Source organism: Neopelma chrysocephalum, unplaced genomic scaffold (genome assembly GCF_003984885.1).
Source record: "Neopelma chrysocephalum unplaced genomic scaffold, ASM398488v2 Primary Assembly neopelma1_77, whole genome shotgun sequence".
NCBI lineage: Eukaryota > Metazoa > Chordata > Aves > Passeriformes > Pipridae > Neopelma > Neopelma chrysocephalum.
In genome coordinates this window covers 3,603,677-3,619,161 of record NW_020897738.1, presented here as the reverse complement: position 1 = coordinate 3,619,161, position 15,485 = coordinate 3,603,677, and the positions used below count along the sequence as shown (strand labels likewise).

General features: G+C 45.1%; 1 protein-coding gene across 2 annotated transcripts in view; it reads left to right on the top strand.

Moving 5' to 3' along the window:
- Window positions 1-15,485, top strand: part of PITPNM2 (phosphatidylinositol transfer protein membrane associated 2) — a 126,102-nt gene that overhangs the window by 24,048 nt on the left and 86,569 nt on the right. Inside the window, exon 3 of one of the 2 annotated variants that reach the window (XM_027689602.1) lies at window positions 2,409-2,508. The gene's annotated coding sequence lies outside the window, so the exon portion shown is untranslated. Of the gene's footprint in view, window positions 1-2,408; window positions 2,509-5,127; window positions 5,148-15,485 lie in introns of those variants that run through there. The other variant, XM_027689603.1, reaches the window with a different exon arrangement.

Sequence of the window (15,485 nt, the reverse complement as noted above, 5' to 3'; positions counted from 1 at the left end):
CCTTATCCTTGGGTCTTTGGGAGCGTGAGGGTTTCCCCACTGAAGCCCGTGCTGTGGTTGTTGGTTGGCTATAGAGACCTGGCTGTTTGTGTGCTGCTGACTCATTCTTCCTGCAAAATTTCTCTTAACCCCAAACCCTGTCTATATATTTTTACAAGTAGCCAGATTCTTCTTTCTACAGGGAGTGATACTTGCTGGAAATCGATCTTGCCTAATCCAAAGCACAGCAAATGTAATAATTAAGTTCTGTTTAATTTCCATACTCATTTGGTGGGGAGACAATAGCTTGTTCTTAGAAACCAGGCTTTGTCTTTTGAAAATACTCTTACCAGTGTTACATAAACACCATATTGCAGCCCACCCTTATTAGCCACTGATTAGAGGGTCCTTTGTGAAGTGTTGTCTGTTTCTGACATAAATTAATTAACATGGGACCAGTAAAATTCCTGTGGAAACAGAACAGGATAAAAACAGATAAATGTGTGTTCTGGGCTATGAAAGTGATCACAAAACTCATTTCTTAATGGGACCACTAGAAGAACAAACAAATCTACAGAGACGTGGTTGTAAGCCTCAGCTAGAAATGTGTCTTTGTGGATATAATTAAACTTTAGTTAATAACATATTGTCCTCAGTCTTGGCAAAGAACTGTATTTGGGCTGTGGCTACACGTCCAAAGCATTTTTACCAGATTAACTTCGTGGTCTGGAGCTTTCAGAGCACTGGCAGCTCTTGGGTCGCTGCTTTGCATCTCAGCTCGTTCCTCGCACGGCTCCAGGAGCACATGAACCTTTTCCTGCAGAAGTGGGTGATTTTCCCTGTCCCTGACCTGCTGTAGAGGAGGCAGTGGGTGAGTTGGAGAGAGTGTTCACCAGCAGTGCATGAGGAAGGGTGAAGGGTATGAAGGTGATGCTTCACGATTCACTTTTTGCATTGCAAATCCCGTTCCGTAAGTAACCCTCTCCCACCGATCCGTTAAATGATTTATTGTCTCTCAGAGCTTTTCTTCACCCTGGAAAAAAACAAAAGATGATCAGTGTGTTCGAAAGCTCTGTGCTGAGTGTTATATGATTAAGTTGTAATTTTGAGGTGACGCATTTGGGCATATAATTCTCAAGACCATCTTTGCTTTCAGGGGTCATAAATACTGGTTCCAGCTGTAATGAAGTGCTGTTCTACTTACTATGTTCCTATCATTGTGTGTGTGTCTTTTGTTTAAATTATTAAATCACAGTGGCAATGACCATAATAATGTGGTTGTTTTATGTCTTGGAACAGGGGAAAATAATTTTATTTAGTTGGGATAATGTAATTGTAACATGCCTCTGGGTTTGAGTTGAAGGGGGAGGTGGTGCAGGTGGCTGGCAAGACACTGCTGTTCTCTTGATGATTTTCTGCAGCAAATTCCACAGCCGTGGAGTGGCAGCATATTTGTTTTTAATGGAACAATTTGTGAGCAAACACTGGGATGTTTATGATGACAAGGAAAGCACTGGAAAAATAGAGGCTATAAAATCCCACTCGTTAAGGGCAGCAGCACGGGGAATTGGCTCAGTCAGGTGCATCTCGGGGGAGGAGGTGTGGAGCTGAGATCTGGCCCAAGCCGTTATAGGCAAAACACTGGAGTTCTTTGCACCTCTGAAGGGCCATGTGTAGGGTAGGCAGCTGTCTGCCTGGGTGGTTTTGCAAGGCAAAGTGCCAGGGAAGGACTCGGAGATCCTCTGATGCAAACTGCTTTACAGATAAAGTCTTTATTTCCCCTTTTGAAGGGAAAAGATGCATGATGGTTTCTTGAATCAGGATGACTGCACCAATTCAGATCTAATTTGATAAATGAAGTATAAAGGCCCAGTGAATGACCTTCTGTAAAATACAAGAGTGCCTGAACCATTTGTGCTTTAAATCTTGCTTCACATCTCTGTATTTCCTGCTCATGCTGTTCATTAGTCTCCTGTGCCTTGTTGGTTTGGGGCTGATAATGGAGAACTGAGCGGTGCATGCTGAAAAGAAAGCTCCTGTATGAGTAACCTGCTTTTCTTGGCATAAATACCTTGTGGATATGGGACAAAAACTCTTCTGTTTCCCCCTCTTCTGCATTTGGGCCCTGACATCTCCTAGTGCTCTTTAGGTATCCCCCCCAAGTCCAGTTTATTGAAGCATCCCTTCCTCCCAGTGAAACCTTACCCCGCTGTGGCTGCAGCACAGACTGTGGTTTCTTTCCAAATGAATCATGAGGGTTTTACAAGCTGTAAAACTTCTCTGGAGAGCTTAAGGGTGTGACCAGCTTACAAGCGTGGGTGGACTTTTTTTTTCTGCTTTTCTGGTTTGGGGCTGGATATATGCTGAATTTATTCTGAATATCTGCTTGATGCTTTTGGTTGCCAGCAGGATTTGCTTTTCCCCTTCAGATGGGGGCTGCCCAGGCTCTTGTGGCTGCCCATGAAGCTTTCCTGGGAACTGGGTATAGAGAGTGATAAAACTTTATTAGTGTTGGTTCCTCTGCTCAAGGTAAACTTTTTATGAGCAATGAGCTTATGTATTTGGAGGACAAATTGCCCATTCCTCTGGCTGGGCTTTGCTTAAGGAAAATGTGTCTTTTTGCCACCCCAGCTCCAGGGCTGCTGCCCTGTTCCCTGTGGAGGCTGATTTGACAAGTCCTGCTTAGTCCAAGCCACTTCTCTCCAGATCTGTTTGTTCTCCTGGTGTTCCCTATTTGGGAGTGTGGTGCCAGAGCCCTGCAAAGGGGACAGTGGGTGGGCAGAGCTTGTTGCCTTGGGCTCATCCCTGTGCCTGGGGGCTCTGCTGGCAGTGGAGTCACAGCTGGGAGGCTTTGCTTGCTGGGAGTGCAGTGCTGAGCTCTGAGATGTGCTGTCCTGCTCTGTCCCTACCTGGGCTTGGAATGTATGGGCAGTCCTGGAGGGAGCTGGCACATCCTCTCTTATCTCTAGCATGTGTGCTGGGCTGGGAAAGTCTGGAAATCAAGGGTGTTTGCAGTAGTTTGGAGCTCTGGGTCGGAGCACTCCTTGCACAGTGTCCTCTGTGGCTCCTCCTGTGTCTCAGCAGCTGGTTCTGCAGCTGGAAAGGGAGTTGGCTGCTCCAAAGAGAGACTTTCTCCAGAGCAGGGCCCTGGCTAAGAAATCTGGAGCTGGCAGTGACATGGATCTGGCAGAGGACAAACCAAGCAGGTAGGAACTGTCAGGAGCTCTGGGAAATTAGAGGGGAAGTTTTCTTTTTTTCGTTTTTCAGGCATATGCCAAGAGTGGGTGGTTCAGAAGGGGAATGCCTGGCACAGCGTGATGGCAACATACCCAGCTGCCCTGTCAGGATGCTTTTGCCAGGAACCTTTGGACCTATTCTTCTTGGTGTAAATAAAATCAAATAAATAAAATACCTGTTACTATAAATAAAACTGACTGAGAATGATTACCTTGAGTCTTTGGATGCACCTCACACGGTCAGCATTTGTTCCTTTCTCCCTCTGCAAGCAATTAGTGGAGAAAGAGGGAACCATCCATGGGCACAGGCATCAGCCAGGCAGCAATGAAGGCTCATAATAACTTTTCTCCTATGATAAAAAAGATATTTTTATAGTCTGAATTTTTATTTTACTTTCCCCCTGGTGGGAGAGAATCACTGGTGATGATAGTTGGTAGACCAGCTCCTGTTGGGAAGCACTGAATGGAGGAAGGATTTATTGAAGGAAATGTGTGGCAAATTCCTTTATAATGCACTTTTTCCCCCCCCTTATTTAAAGAGGTTGTTTATAACTAAGAGACCATTAGCGCCCAGGAGGTAATTTTGTTGTAGCAGTACCTTATTGAATGAAAGCTTGGGAGTCTGTTTCTGGATGGAAGCCTTGGGAACAGCTCCTGCATAATACTGTACCTAAGCTTTTTTTGCCTTTCTCCTTTTTTCTACTTTAAATTGAGGTTGGTGCAGTTCCTTCCCATGTAGTTTAAGGAACAGCTTTGTGAAGAACATGTCAGCATTTGAATTATGCTTTTCATTTCCCGTAGCCAATTCCCATCCTCTCCTTTCTCCCCCAGGGTTTCTAGAAGGTTTCTTGACAAATCTCCCCCCTCACCCCCTGCAACCCAGAGACAAAAAAAGGAGCTCCTTTATGTGCTGCCTGGCTGCTTTGCCTCACTCTCTGATGCTGTTAGAGAAATTCTGGGACTTTTGTAAAGGATACTAAAATTGGGGGGTGGCAGAACTGTGCTCTAGAGAATCTTGCTCAGGTTACTGCCCCCAGCTCTGCCTGTACTAAGGAGCAGTCAGAACTCATCAGTGTGAAACCTTCCCCACCAAGGGAGTAAACAACATGGATTAACTGGTAAGGGATGCTGAGCACTCTGCATGCTTTATGTGAAGTGGGATTTGTTACTTCTGGCTTGAATACTGACCTCATACTAATCCTATATTTAAACAACCTGCCAGATTTTCCCCGTGGCAGCAGTTAAGAGATAGGAGGGAGAAGTGTGTGGCAAAGATTGCGGCTCGTTGCAGGAGCAGAGTACCTGTTTGGTTTAAAATAATCTTCCATGTGATCAAAAGAAAGGGGAATGTGTTCCTAATTATCTCCCCTGTAAAATCTTTTGAGCTGTTGCTGCAGAATGTCTAATGCCAAAGCTTCTTTCAGTGATAAAAATGGTGAGGGAAGGTCATGTGTATTTTACATCTTCCCCCTTTTCCCCTCCCTCCAGTTAAAGCACATTTGGGCTGGAGTGCACTGAGCTACCCAGGTGCAGAGGATATTACAGATTTCCATATTGCAAGCCCTAATTTTAGCTGCACTCTGCAGGGTTCATGCCAATAGTCACCCCCTTGCATTTGCACTTTGGGTAGCACTCATTACACAGTGTGAGCTTCGCACATGTGCCGCTCCTCCCGCGGCTCCGCTGGCAGGGGATTTGTATTCCCACAGGAAAATAGTGGGGTTTGCGTGGGGAAGGGGCTGGGAGGAGGAGGAGGATGCAGTGCTGGGCTTGTTGCAGCCTGTTGGAGGCAGTTGGATGGGAGGAAGGGGGAGAGAGCTCTGTAATTCCCTTCTGCTCCTCAGTGAAGTGGAGGAATGGCTCGGCGTTGCCTGCTGTGCACCTTCGCTGTGAAAGGACTCCCAGTCCAATTTGTCCAGGCAGAGACTTGACGTGACTCCAAATGTACTTGACAATAGTCTCTCTGCTGTCAAAACCTCTCCTCCTTCCGTGATAAAAACAAAGCTCCAAGAAGCATTCCTCTCCTTCCTTCCTGTGGCTCTTAAGAAGGACTCTGCATCCCGGAGTTGCTCTGGGGAGGAAGTTTTTTACTGGATTCGAGGCACTTACCCGTTTTCCATTAAAAAATTTGACAGAGCAGCGCGTTCAAAGCAAGATAGCCACAGAGAATTTGGATTTATGCTTTCTTTAATTGGCCCACATAAGATTTTATTTACTGATAGTGTCCAAAGGGAGCTGTCAAAACATTGCAGAAAGAGTGAATGTGTCCATTGTGGTAATGTGCTTTTGATAAATGCATTATGGCATAGTTATGAAGTCAGGAAGAAGCCTTAATTACTGTTATGAAGCCATTAGAGTCTAAAGCAGCAATTTGTGCTCTTGTTGCAATTGTGTTTTATATTTCTTCACTGAAGACTCCGGCACCGAAAAGTGCTTGTTTTAGGAGATAATTTATGCCTTTTATTTCCTTTGCCTTTTTAAAATGGTGCAGCAGTGACTGTGATAGCAGTGAGCTCCATGGATTCATGTAAATAAAAACCCCCACAACCTTTACATGGAGCACCTTCTGGGAATTCATACAGGGAAGTGATGCCATATGACCTGCTGATGGTTTTCTCCTGCTAGCCATACCTAGATGGCAGAAAAAATTACTCAACTTGATTCTCCCATTGTAAGAAAAAAAAAAAAAGAGGGAGAGAGGGCGTGATTGGTCTCCAGGAATCTTGTGTAAATCTTCCTCTGGGGCTGGGGAAGGAGAAAAGCTGGTCTTGGAAACTTTTTATTAATGAAAATTGCTTTGGGAGATCAGTCAGTGTTATAATAACCTACAGATGGGGTCAACAAATCGCCTGTCCCTGGAAGCCTTTGCTTTCCACATCAGCTGCTCCTCAGCACAGCAAGAGCCTGAGCTGTCTCACTCAGGTCTCTCCTGACAGCCACAAAAAGCAAATTATTTGGAGCTGACTGTTCTTCTACCAAAAATGTGTGCAAAGAGTTTTGTTTTCAGGTATTTGTTATCTTTTTATCTTTAAGAAAGGCTGTTTAATGCTCACTTACCTGGTTTTAGTGCTTTGTAGATGTTCATTGGCTCGGGTAGCACATTATTTATAGCAGATGTTAATTTAAAAGCCTGAACTTTGTTACCCTTCAGCATATAAGCATCTTAATTTCAAAACCAAAAGTGACAAACTGAGTTGTAAATCAAAGGTTAACAGGCATAGTTACACGAAGGCATTGTTTGCTCAGTTGTTAAACTGATTCTGTGCTGCTTTCATAAATGGAATATTTCTTTAGTGACAGGAAGGTTAAGTACAAGTTGTACTGTTATGAGAAAGGAGGAATGAACATTATTTAGTGTTTTTCCAAAGCTGATTGCTTAAAATAATCACAGGTGCAACACGGTAGCACTGATCCTTTTTACAGCAGCTCTGGAAGCAGCTGGGGCTGCCTCTGGCCACCTCAGAGGGCTCCAAACTGCCCCTCATTGGCCTCAGTTTGGGCTCTGATTCTTGGCTGGCAACAGGTTGCCCAGAGAAGCTGTGGCTGCTTCATCCCTGGAAGTGTCCAAGGCCAGGCTGGACAGGGCTTGGAGCAACCTGGGATAGTGGGAGGTATCCGTGGCAGTGGGTTGGAACTGGATGGTCTTTAAGGTCCCTTCCAAACCAAACCATTCAGTGATTCTAGAGGGCAGTGTGGCTTGTTGTTTATAAGCTTTTGGCAAAGAAAACACCGTTTGAAAGAGCCCTTCTCAAGAATGGGGATATATATCCTCAGTGCACCAAATGGTGGCCTCCACATCCGGCATTTTGGGGTGTCTGAGTCATGTTCTTCATGCCCAGTCTGGGATTGAGCCTCTTCAGTTGCCACTCAGAAAGATAACTAGAGATGTCAAAAATGTCTGTTCAATGTGTTGAAGCAGCTTTTTCCCTTTGCAAATGGGTGTTTATCTTTGCTGTCTAGCGTGGTCTGTGAGGGCTGTGCTCTTGGGCTGTTTTTCTGGTTTGAGTAATTTTTTAAAAAAAAAGCAAAAACCTCACAAACTGCACCCCCCCAGCTGCCTCCATCACCAACACTTAACTATTCCAAGGCTGTGTATTTTTTTTTCTCCATGTGCTTTCAGCATACTGAGCTGGGGAAGGTGATGATGATAAATATTACTGCCTTGTTTCCCAAAGCTGTTGGGTAAGATCTCTCACTGCAGCATCTGAAGTATTACTGGAAACAGTCAGAACTGTTATAACAACATCTCTGGCATAATTCTTCTTTTCCAAAAGTCTTTCCCTTCCCTTTATTTCTGGGTAGAAGACACTAATTAGGGAGATTCAGGTGTCAGCAAATGTTCCAGGCTCCTGAATCAGAGCGAGCACTGAGACATCCCTCTTCCCTTCAGATGGCAGCATTAATTCTCAGGGTGCACTGGTAGTGCTGCTGCACTTGTCATTTTGTTTGTGTATTTCCAAACTCAAAATGCTTCCAGTGATGATGTTTGCCCTGATTGACTGTCGTTAGAGGCTTTGGTACTCTGAAATTTGGGTTGAGTTCTTGAAGTCTGACACACAGCATAAAAATTCTCGTAGTGCTACGTCTCTCTGGAGTGACAACACTTGAGATTAAACCTAAGCATTACTACTCCCAAGGAGATAGGCTGAGTATTTTTTCCTCTCCAGAGTGCTCTACACTGAATAGCTCTACAATTAAAATTGATATATCTTTACTAGCTTAATCTAATAGCTATTATTTCCTCTTTGTTTCAAATTTGAGTAGTTTGGGCCAGTTCATGCTCCAGAGATCTAATTGCAATGAAGTTGTTCACAGCTGTGAGCTTGTAGATGTGTTAATGGGATATGTGAGGCTCTAAAGAACCGCTTGATGAGTCCAGAGGAATTTAACGGGATGACTCCCCCGCTCTCCGTGTCTGCCCAGGCACGGTTCTGTCGGGTTGTCATCGTTCCAGCTGCTCTCACAGCCTTCAGCATAGCCCTTCCAAAGCTGTGTGTGTATTTATTTGTTCAGAGGATTTGGTGTTGATGTCTAACTTGCAGCCTGGTGCAGTTTCACTGGTTTTTGTTCATTAAAATGTTCCCCAGAAGGTGCCTGGTGTTGCTGGATCTGCGTTTCCACTGGCAGGTTTGAGGGCAGTGTCTGCTCAACTTGTCCCTGCCTCAGGGAGGGGGTTTTAACCAGTTCAGCTCTGTCCCTTGCAGAGTTTCCTGGGAAGTGTTTGACCCCAGCTACACACACACACACACATATTCACAGACACTGAAACCACCCATTCCTCTTCAGGCATTTGGGGCAAATGCCGCTAGAAAATGGCACAGAGGACAAAAAGTATATTTGCCTTCTAAAATCCTTTCAGCTTTTAACTATTACAGATATAATTAGAAACACAGGCAAGGATTATTATCCTATAAATGCCTTTCTAGTCTGTTCTGCTTTTGTAACCTTTTTTTTTTTTCATCTGTCTTCCTGCTTTGCTGCGTGTTCTCCTCACAGCCTGGCGTCTCCACCACCATGGCCCATCGCTGCCTTAGCGCTTTGCACTGGCTCTGTTTGCTTTTTCCCTCTATTTACGTCAGAGCTGTCGTCGTTTGGCTCTGCACTGGTGTTCTCCTGAAGCCACCATCATTCAAACAAATAGGTAGTTCTTATTGCTGCAGGAAAATGAAGAGCTGCCCTCTGCAACTGCACGTCTTCTCCCTCTGCTGCTTGGTAAATGAAGATTTTTGGTGTGGTTTGTTTTGTTTTTCAAGTGCCTCAGAAGCAGAAAGGTGAAGCTTTGTGTGAATTGGGCCCTGCAGGGGCTGATGTGGGAGGCACAACAGGTCCCTTGGAACAGGGGTGCAACTCCATGCTGGGAAACCCACTGTCAGGCAGGAACTGCCTGGGCAAGGTCAGGAGGAAAGGCACTGCTTTCCTGTGAGAACACTCCACAGTTTGTCCAAAAACCCTAGACAAGATGCCTGAGAGACCCTGAGTAGGAAGGTGAGTCAGCCCCTGGAAGTGCACCTGAGCCCTTCCCTGCCTGCACGCTGTGGTGTCCTGGAGTGCTGGAGAACCTGGGAGAGGAGTCATCTGACATGGTGTGAAGGTGCTGGCCTCAAAAAACCTTTCTTAGGACCACAAAGCTTTTCCTTCCAAAGGTGATCCCCTCAGGCAGGACCACGAGTGGGAGTTAGGCTCTGTAGTATCATTTTATATATGCATTTACATGTGTCTGTGTCAGTGACTGCTAAGGATGCTCAGCAGCTCCAGGACTGGGATCCAAGGCACGTGGGCTTGGGCACCCACAGAGCAGTGGCAGCAGCTTGTAAAACAAACAAACCCCCCTAAAACTCAGGCTCATCCTTTCTCAGACACAACAGAGCTGTTCAGCCCAGCCCAGAGGGAAATCGATGCTGTGTTTGGGCTCCCTGTTGCTTTTCGTGGAGGTGAGCGTGTTTATTTTATTTGAGGAGTTGGTACATAATCAGTCTTAAAATTAACTGAGTGCCTGTTGACTTGTCACCCTGTGAATGAAAACACATTGCTGGTAATTTGTTTGACATTATTCTGTCCTGTTGTCAGGCTTCTAATTACATTTAGAACATAACCCAGATGTCTGTCTGTCTCCTTCTGTCTCTTTTTTTTTTTAATTATCATTATTATTATTTATCTTTTTTATTGTCAAACATGGAAGGAAACATTTCTCTGAAGTGATGGAAGTCTGTTTGTTCCTCTCTCTTTAGATTAGTAGGTGGTTGGAAGCTTATCTCTTAAAACTGTTCCTTTTAAAAGAGGGTGTCACTTTGGGCATCCAAAATTGCTGTTCCCTTGTGACTTTGGATTGACCTTCTGTATGCTTTAGGGGTATTGAAATATGTTTCTGTCTCCATTAAAATGCTTCTCTAGGTACTGCTTTCTAAATATGATCACATTCCCAACCTTATTTATTTTTAAAGAAGAGATAAATTGCTTGTGCTTTCAGGGGATTAAAATATTAATGTATTTAAATATAACAGTGAAAGAGAGGCAAGGCAGAAGGGGTTGCCCTTTCAAAATGTGCACAAGTGAGCAGTTTTTTATGGGATCCATTGGATAAGCATGTAATATTCCTTGCCAACACTAGCTTTTGATAATTAGCAAAGGAAAACTCAAGCTGCTCAGTGTGAGGTTTTATTGCTCCAAGTCTGTCCTGTGGCTTGAATTTTCTTTGAATCACAAGATTTTAAGCACCAGAAACCCGATTTTTGTACAGAATACTGGATCACCAATGTATTCAAGCCTGGTTTTCTGAAACCATTAAGGCACTTAAAACATCAAAGGGCTTCTACTTCCTTAATGGGACTTCTGTACACTTCACCTCTGTTCCCACTTGGAGAAAGCCGTGTTGGCCACTGAACAAGCTCTGTTCCCCTTGTGGTGGTTCTTTTTTAGCTGATCTAAATTTGCAAAGCAACAGGGGTTTGTGGAGACTGTTTTTAAGGATTAGAAACTTGACTCTTGGTCCCTGCTGACTTGGTTTTTTTTGTGTTATCGATCACCAGCTATTGGAACTCTGAGCTGTGGAGGGTCACTATTGTATTTGAGGGCTGTTTCCTTAGGCAAAAAGTCAGGTCCGGCTGGTTCCAGCAGGGGACAGATCTTTTCTGTTCTGCAAAACTTTGTTCAAACAGAACTCATGGTAGGGGAGAAGGTAAAAGTATATGAAAGGCACAGTGGGTTGCCGTAAGAAAGAAAAACTGACAAGTAAGAATAGAGGAAATAAAGCAAGTGTTCAATACATGTGAGCCTCGGGCATAGAGACTGCAAATTATTATGTGGTCCCTGCCATTAGTACAAATACATCCCTGATTTTCCCCTCTGCATCCCAGCCAACAGGATCTTAATGAAGGACAAACCACGCAAACAAATTCCCTGAACTTCTTCTGCCTCAGCTTGAAGCAAGTCATGTTCCGTATCACTGGTGTGTTCCATGTTGGTGTGATGGTGCTTTTCGATCCACTGCTGTTGTTATATGGGGTCTGGGCATCTGTCAGACCTGCCACCTGCAGAGAGGGCTCCTGGCTGGAGTCTGGAGTACAACTGCACCAGGGACAGAAACTAAACCTTGGGTTTTCATGATGGAAGAGCCACTTCCCTGGAGGGACAGAACTGCTGGGCAGAGTTGGGCTTGGCTAAAATATCGCTGGCGTTTGCAGTTGGGAGAGAGGCTGGAGGGGAGGATGTTGTCACTTAAAATTCCTCTCTGATCCCTTCCTGCTTTTGTTGGCAGCCAACAGTTAAAGGGGGAAAAGGCATTTTGGCTCTGGGCATCTGGGCCCAAGCCTGGCTGCCATCTCAGTTAGCCTCGGCTGCCTTTGAGGATCTTGGCCCTTATAGGAGCTGACAAACAAGAATTAATCGATGACTCACCAGCACAATAATGTCAGAAATGCTAGCTTTATTTTGCTGTTACTGCATGTTCTTCAACCTGTAACTGTTTAATGCATTTTTTAGCCTGAAGAGAGGTTGTCATGGCCATGTACAGCAGAGGATAAAAATGGGGAGTGGGTGCCTTTGGAAGAAAAGTGCCTGTGGTGCAGTGCAGGTGGATAAGTTGGCTTCCACCAAGAGAGGGGGGATTGCCAAAGCCTGGCTGTGCAAAGCTGATTTTAGTCAAGTGGTTGATGGAGCAAAAAAAGGGTTTCTCTAAAGGTTTGATGTTTGGTTTTCACTCTTGTTTTTTCTCCTGAAGCAGCACAAAACAGAATTGTGCTGCCCAGCTAGAATTTGTAATCTCAAGTTCAGGAAAGCTCTGTCTATGCATGGTTTCACATGTTGGGGCTTAAAGGGACAAGTTAATTCTTGGACTGAGGTGGGGGAGAAATCCTTGGAACAGCAGTGAAGCTGTAATGCAGTATGTCAGTTATGGGGAGGGGAAGAGGAAAAATATGCTGGTTTGTAGTTCAGTTAATGAGGTAAGAAATGAACATAAATTTCTTGAGTTGGCTTTGTATTCATTAGTTGCTGAGTTCACTGAGCGTGGTTTCCAGTGGGTATGGCTTTTTTTTTTCCTATGCTGAGAAGTTATCTTAATAAATTAGGGGATTTATTAGCAGGAGCCATGTGTTTTCCAGCCTCCAGCCAGGAGCAGGTGTGGAGGAAGCGTGAACCCCCTCACGTTTCTCTTGGAGCATCGCTCCTCTGTGTGAGCACATCACACTCTGCACGGGTCCCTCCTCAGCTCTGGGGACTTTCTTCTGGGCAGTCTGTCCTCTGTGACAATGTGTAAAGTATCTCAACTTGATTGTGTGTGTATGTGGTTCTGTGGGGTTTTTTTCCGCTAGTTTGACTTTCCTTCTCCTTTTAGCCCTAGACTTTCTTGTTGTTCCACAGTAAACTTTGATATTAATCATATAGTATTCATCCTCTCCCTACCCTCTTTCACTCCCACTGTGACAGAAACAGCTGCTTGATCTTTTCTGTAAGAATTTTACCTTTGCAACTGCAACTTTCAAATGAAAAAACACCCAAGGAACCCTCCTCAGACTATGCAAAACCCAATGAGGCTTTGAGGAAATGTGGGTGTCATTTAAATATGTAACACACACACTCAGGTTTTCTCCCTGTACCTGCTGTCTAATTTCCCTTCTCTCAATAGCTCTGGCTAACGCTGGGATCTTTCTCTGTTGGAGCTCTGCTATTTATGAATAGGGCCAGTCCTATCTGTAGGCTGGGGAATGCTCACAAGTACAAGGAGTGCTCAGATTAACAATGTGCATAAATAGCAAATAGTTGAAGGACCGAGTCCTGGGAATAACAATTAGGAAGAGATGACCCTGTTGAATAGGTGATGAAGGGAACAGCTTTCCTGCTTGTCAGCCCTTTGGTTGCTGGCCCCACTGAGGGTAAGGGTGTATTTTTATTGCAGTCAAGTTCAGCTGGGCACCCAGAGATGATCTCCTCCCAAATTCTGCTGATCTTACCAGGCCGAAGAGGTGCTTTCAGTAGGGTAGTTTTTTGAAATGGTGCTGAGGTCACCTGCAATAGAAATAATTATTTATTTTCCTTTACAATCACAGAATCATAGAATGGCCTGGGTTGCAAGGGACCTTAGAGATCATCCAGTTCCAACCCCCTTGACACCTTCCACTAGACCAGGTTGCTCCAAGCCCCACACAGCCTGGCCTGGAACACTTCCATGGATGGGGCATCCACAATTTCTCTGGACAACCTGTTCAGTGCTGCTGACTGCTACTGCTGCTGTACTTTCTTCTCTACAACAGGCTGATTTTCAGAGTAATGCTTAGTGCACTCATTTGCAAAAAGCCTGTAGTACTGGTTCTGTCTTTGACACAATTATCTCTAATGCTCTTCCTCCTCTTATTGCAGCCCTCCTGTGTGTGTTCACCAGATGTTCCCATCACACTTCATGTTCCCCTGTATCCCTGAGCTATAAGGGAGAAAACAAGAGGGCTTGTTAACCTGCGTAGTGCTCCTGTGGAAATGGAGAGCTGCCTCCCCGTCCTCACCAGGAGGAGAGAGCAAAGCTGCACCTACACAGTTACCTAACAAAGGCTTCAAGTGCTTTCCAGCCCTTCAGTGGGAAAAATCCTGGGAGCAAATGTTGTTGCTTGTTTAATTACTGTTACTACCTGGTCTGTTTGGGGCAGCCTTTTAAGTGAAACTGCCATAAGGGATTTGTTGAACTCATTACTTGTTCTGCGTGTAACAATTTCTGGGTCTCCCTGGCCCTACCTGGGGAAAAAAATCCACTTACAACATCTTGAAAGAAGAGGCTGCCGAGGCCAGGGCAGTTCAAAGTATGTGGTGGTAATGTTGATGCTCATTTTCTGCTGGGTGCCTGGAACTTCTGTTAGCATGAAAGATTTAATACACTGCTTTCAGTGCAGAATAAGCATAAAAGTGCCTTTAGCTGCGTTTTCAGGAGGTGGCCAACACGCAGCCCTTATCTCTGTAACATTTCAGCAATGATAAGGCATCTGTAGCTCTTTCCGTGACACAGTTTAGTAAATCCAGCAGCCCTTTTCCTGGCTGACTTGCAGAGAAACTGTGGAGCTGCTTTTTGACTTTGCTGCACAAAGTGGTGGGTAATGAGCACTGTAAAACCAGGTCGTTTGTATATGAAGCGTGAACTCTGATTTCAGTCTTGTTGGGCTCTGGCTGCTCAGATTTAATCTTCCTTGGTCATCCCTGTGCTGGGCACCTGCTTCACATCAAGGATAGAGGGCAGAACATGTCGCTTTTTGGTTCTCATCCCTTGTGTAGGTAATGGGAGGAATGTGCTCCTGATGTGCACAGGGAGCACAGCGCAGGGATGCTGCTGCCGGGGAGGTTGGGAGCAGTGGTGGCTCAGTGTGGTCTCAGGCAGGTGAGGGCTGTTCTCACGCATGTGCTGATCACACTGCAGTAAAGATGAGTATCTCTGCATGGTATTTCTGGGACTGTCACGAACTGGTACAGCTTCATTATTAATGTTGACCTTTTCCCTGCCCGATGAGACATCCATCTGCAGCATCCACTGGAGAGATTCAGGAGAGCAGTATCGTGGCACCTGTTGTCAAAAATGGTCCCTTTTCCCTTTGCTGTAAACTGTCTCTTGTGATGTTTTCCACATGGCAGCCCCAAGTATGTAAAGATGTGTGTGTTTTCTGTGAACACAACTGCTGCTCTTGACCCATCTGCCAGGAATTCTGCTCTTCAGACACAGCTTGTTTCCTCCTGGTGTCTGTCTCCCTGTTCCATCAGAAACAAACAGTTTAACACAGCTTTTTTTAATGCAAAAGAATAACTGACTCTCCTTTTAAGGGCTGGTGCCCCAGCTCCTGGCAGGATGCAGTGGGAAGAGCTCTGCAGAGCTGGATGAAGTCTCCTCTGTCCTGCTGCGCCTCTCTTCTCTTCAGGACCACCTTCCCCAGCAGTGGAGGCCTTCTGATCTTTCCATCCTGGGTGTTAAATTTTTGGCATGGATGGGTCTGCTTTGGTCCATAGGCGGTGTTGCCTCTGCCTGGCTCTAAACAAAAAGAGCATCTGGTTGTGGTGGTTGGGATGTCTGCCTTACAGGGCTGTAACTTGATGGGAATAGAGACAGGCACAGGAGGAAAATGAGCTCAGTGTTTGGGCTCTCAGTTGGCACCTCTTAACTGTGCTGTTAATTTTTTGGGGGGATTTTTTGTGTGAGCTGTGATCTGGACAGTCTGCTGAGCTACCCCTGCTGTTTGGTAAGTTCTCTTTTAAAGAGAAGCATGTTTGACACTGGAACGTTTGACAGCTTCCAAAATTCCTCTT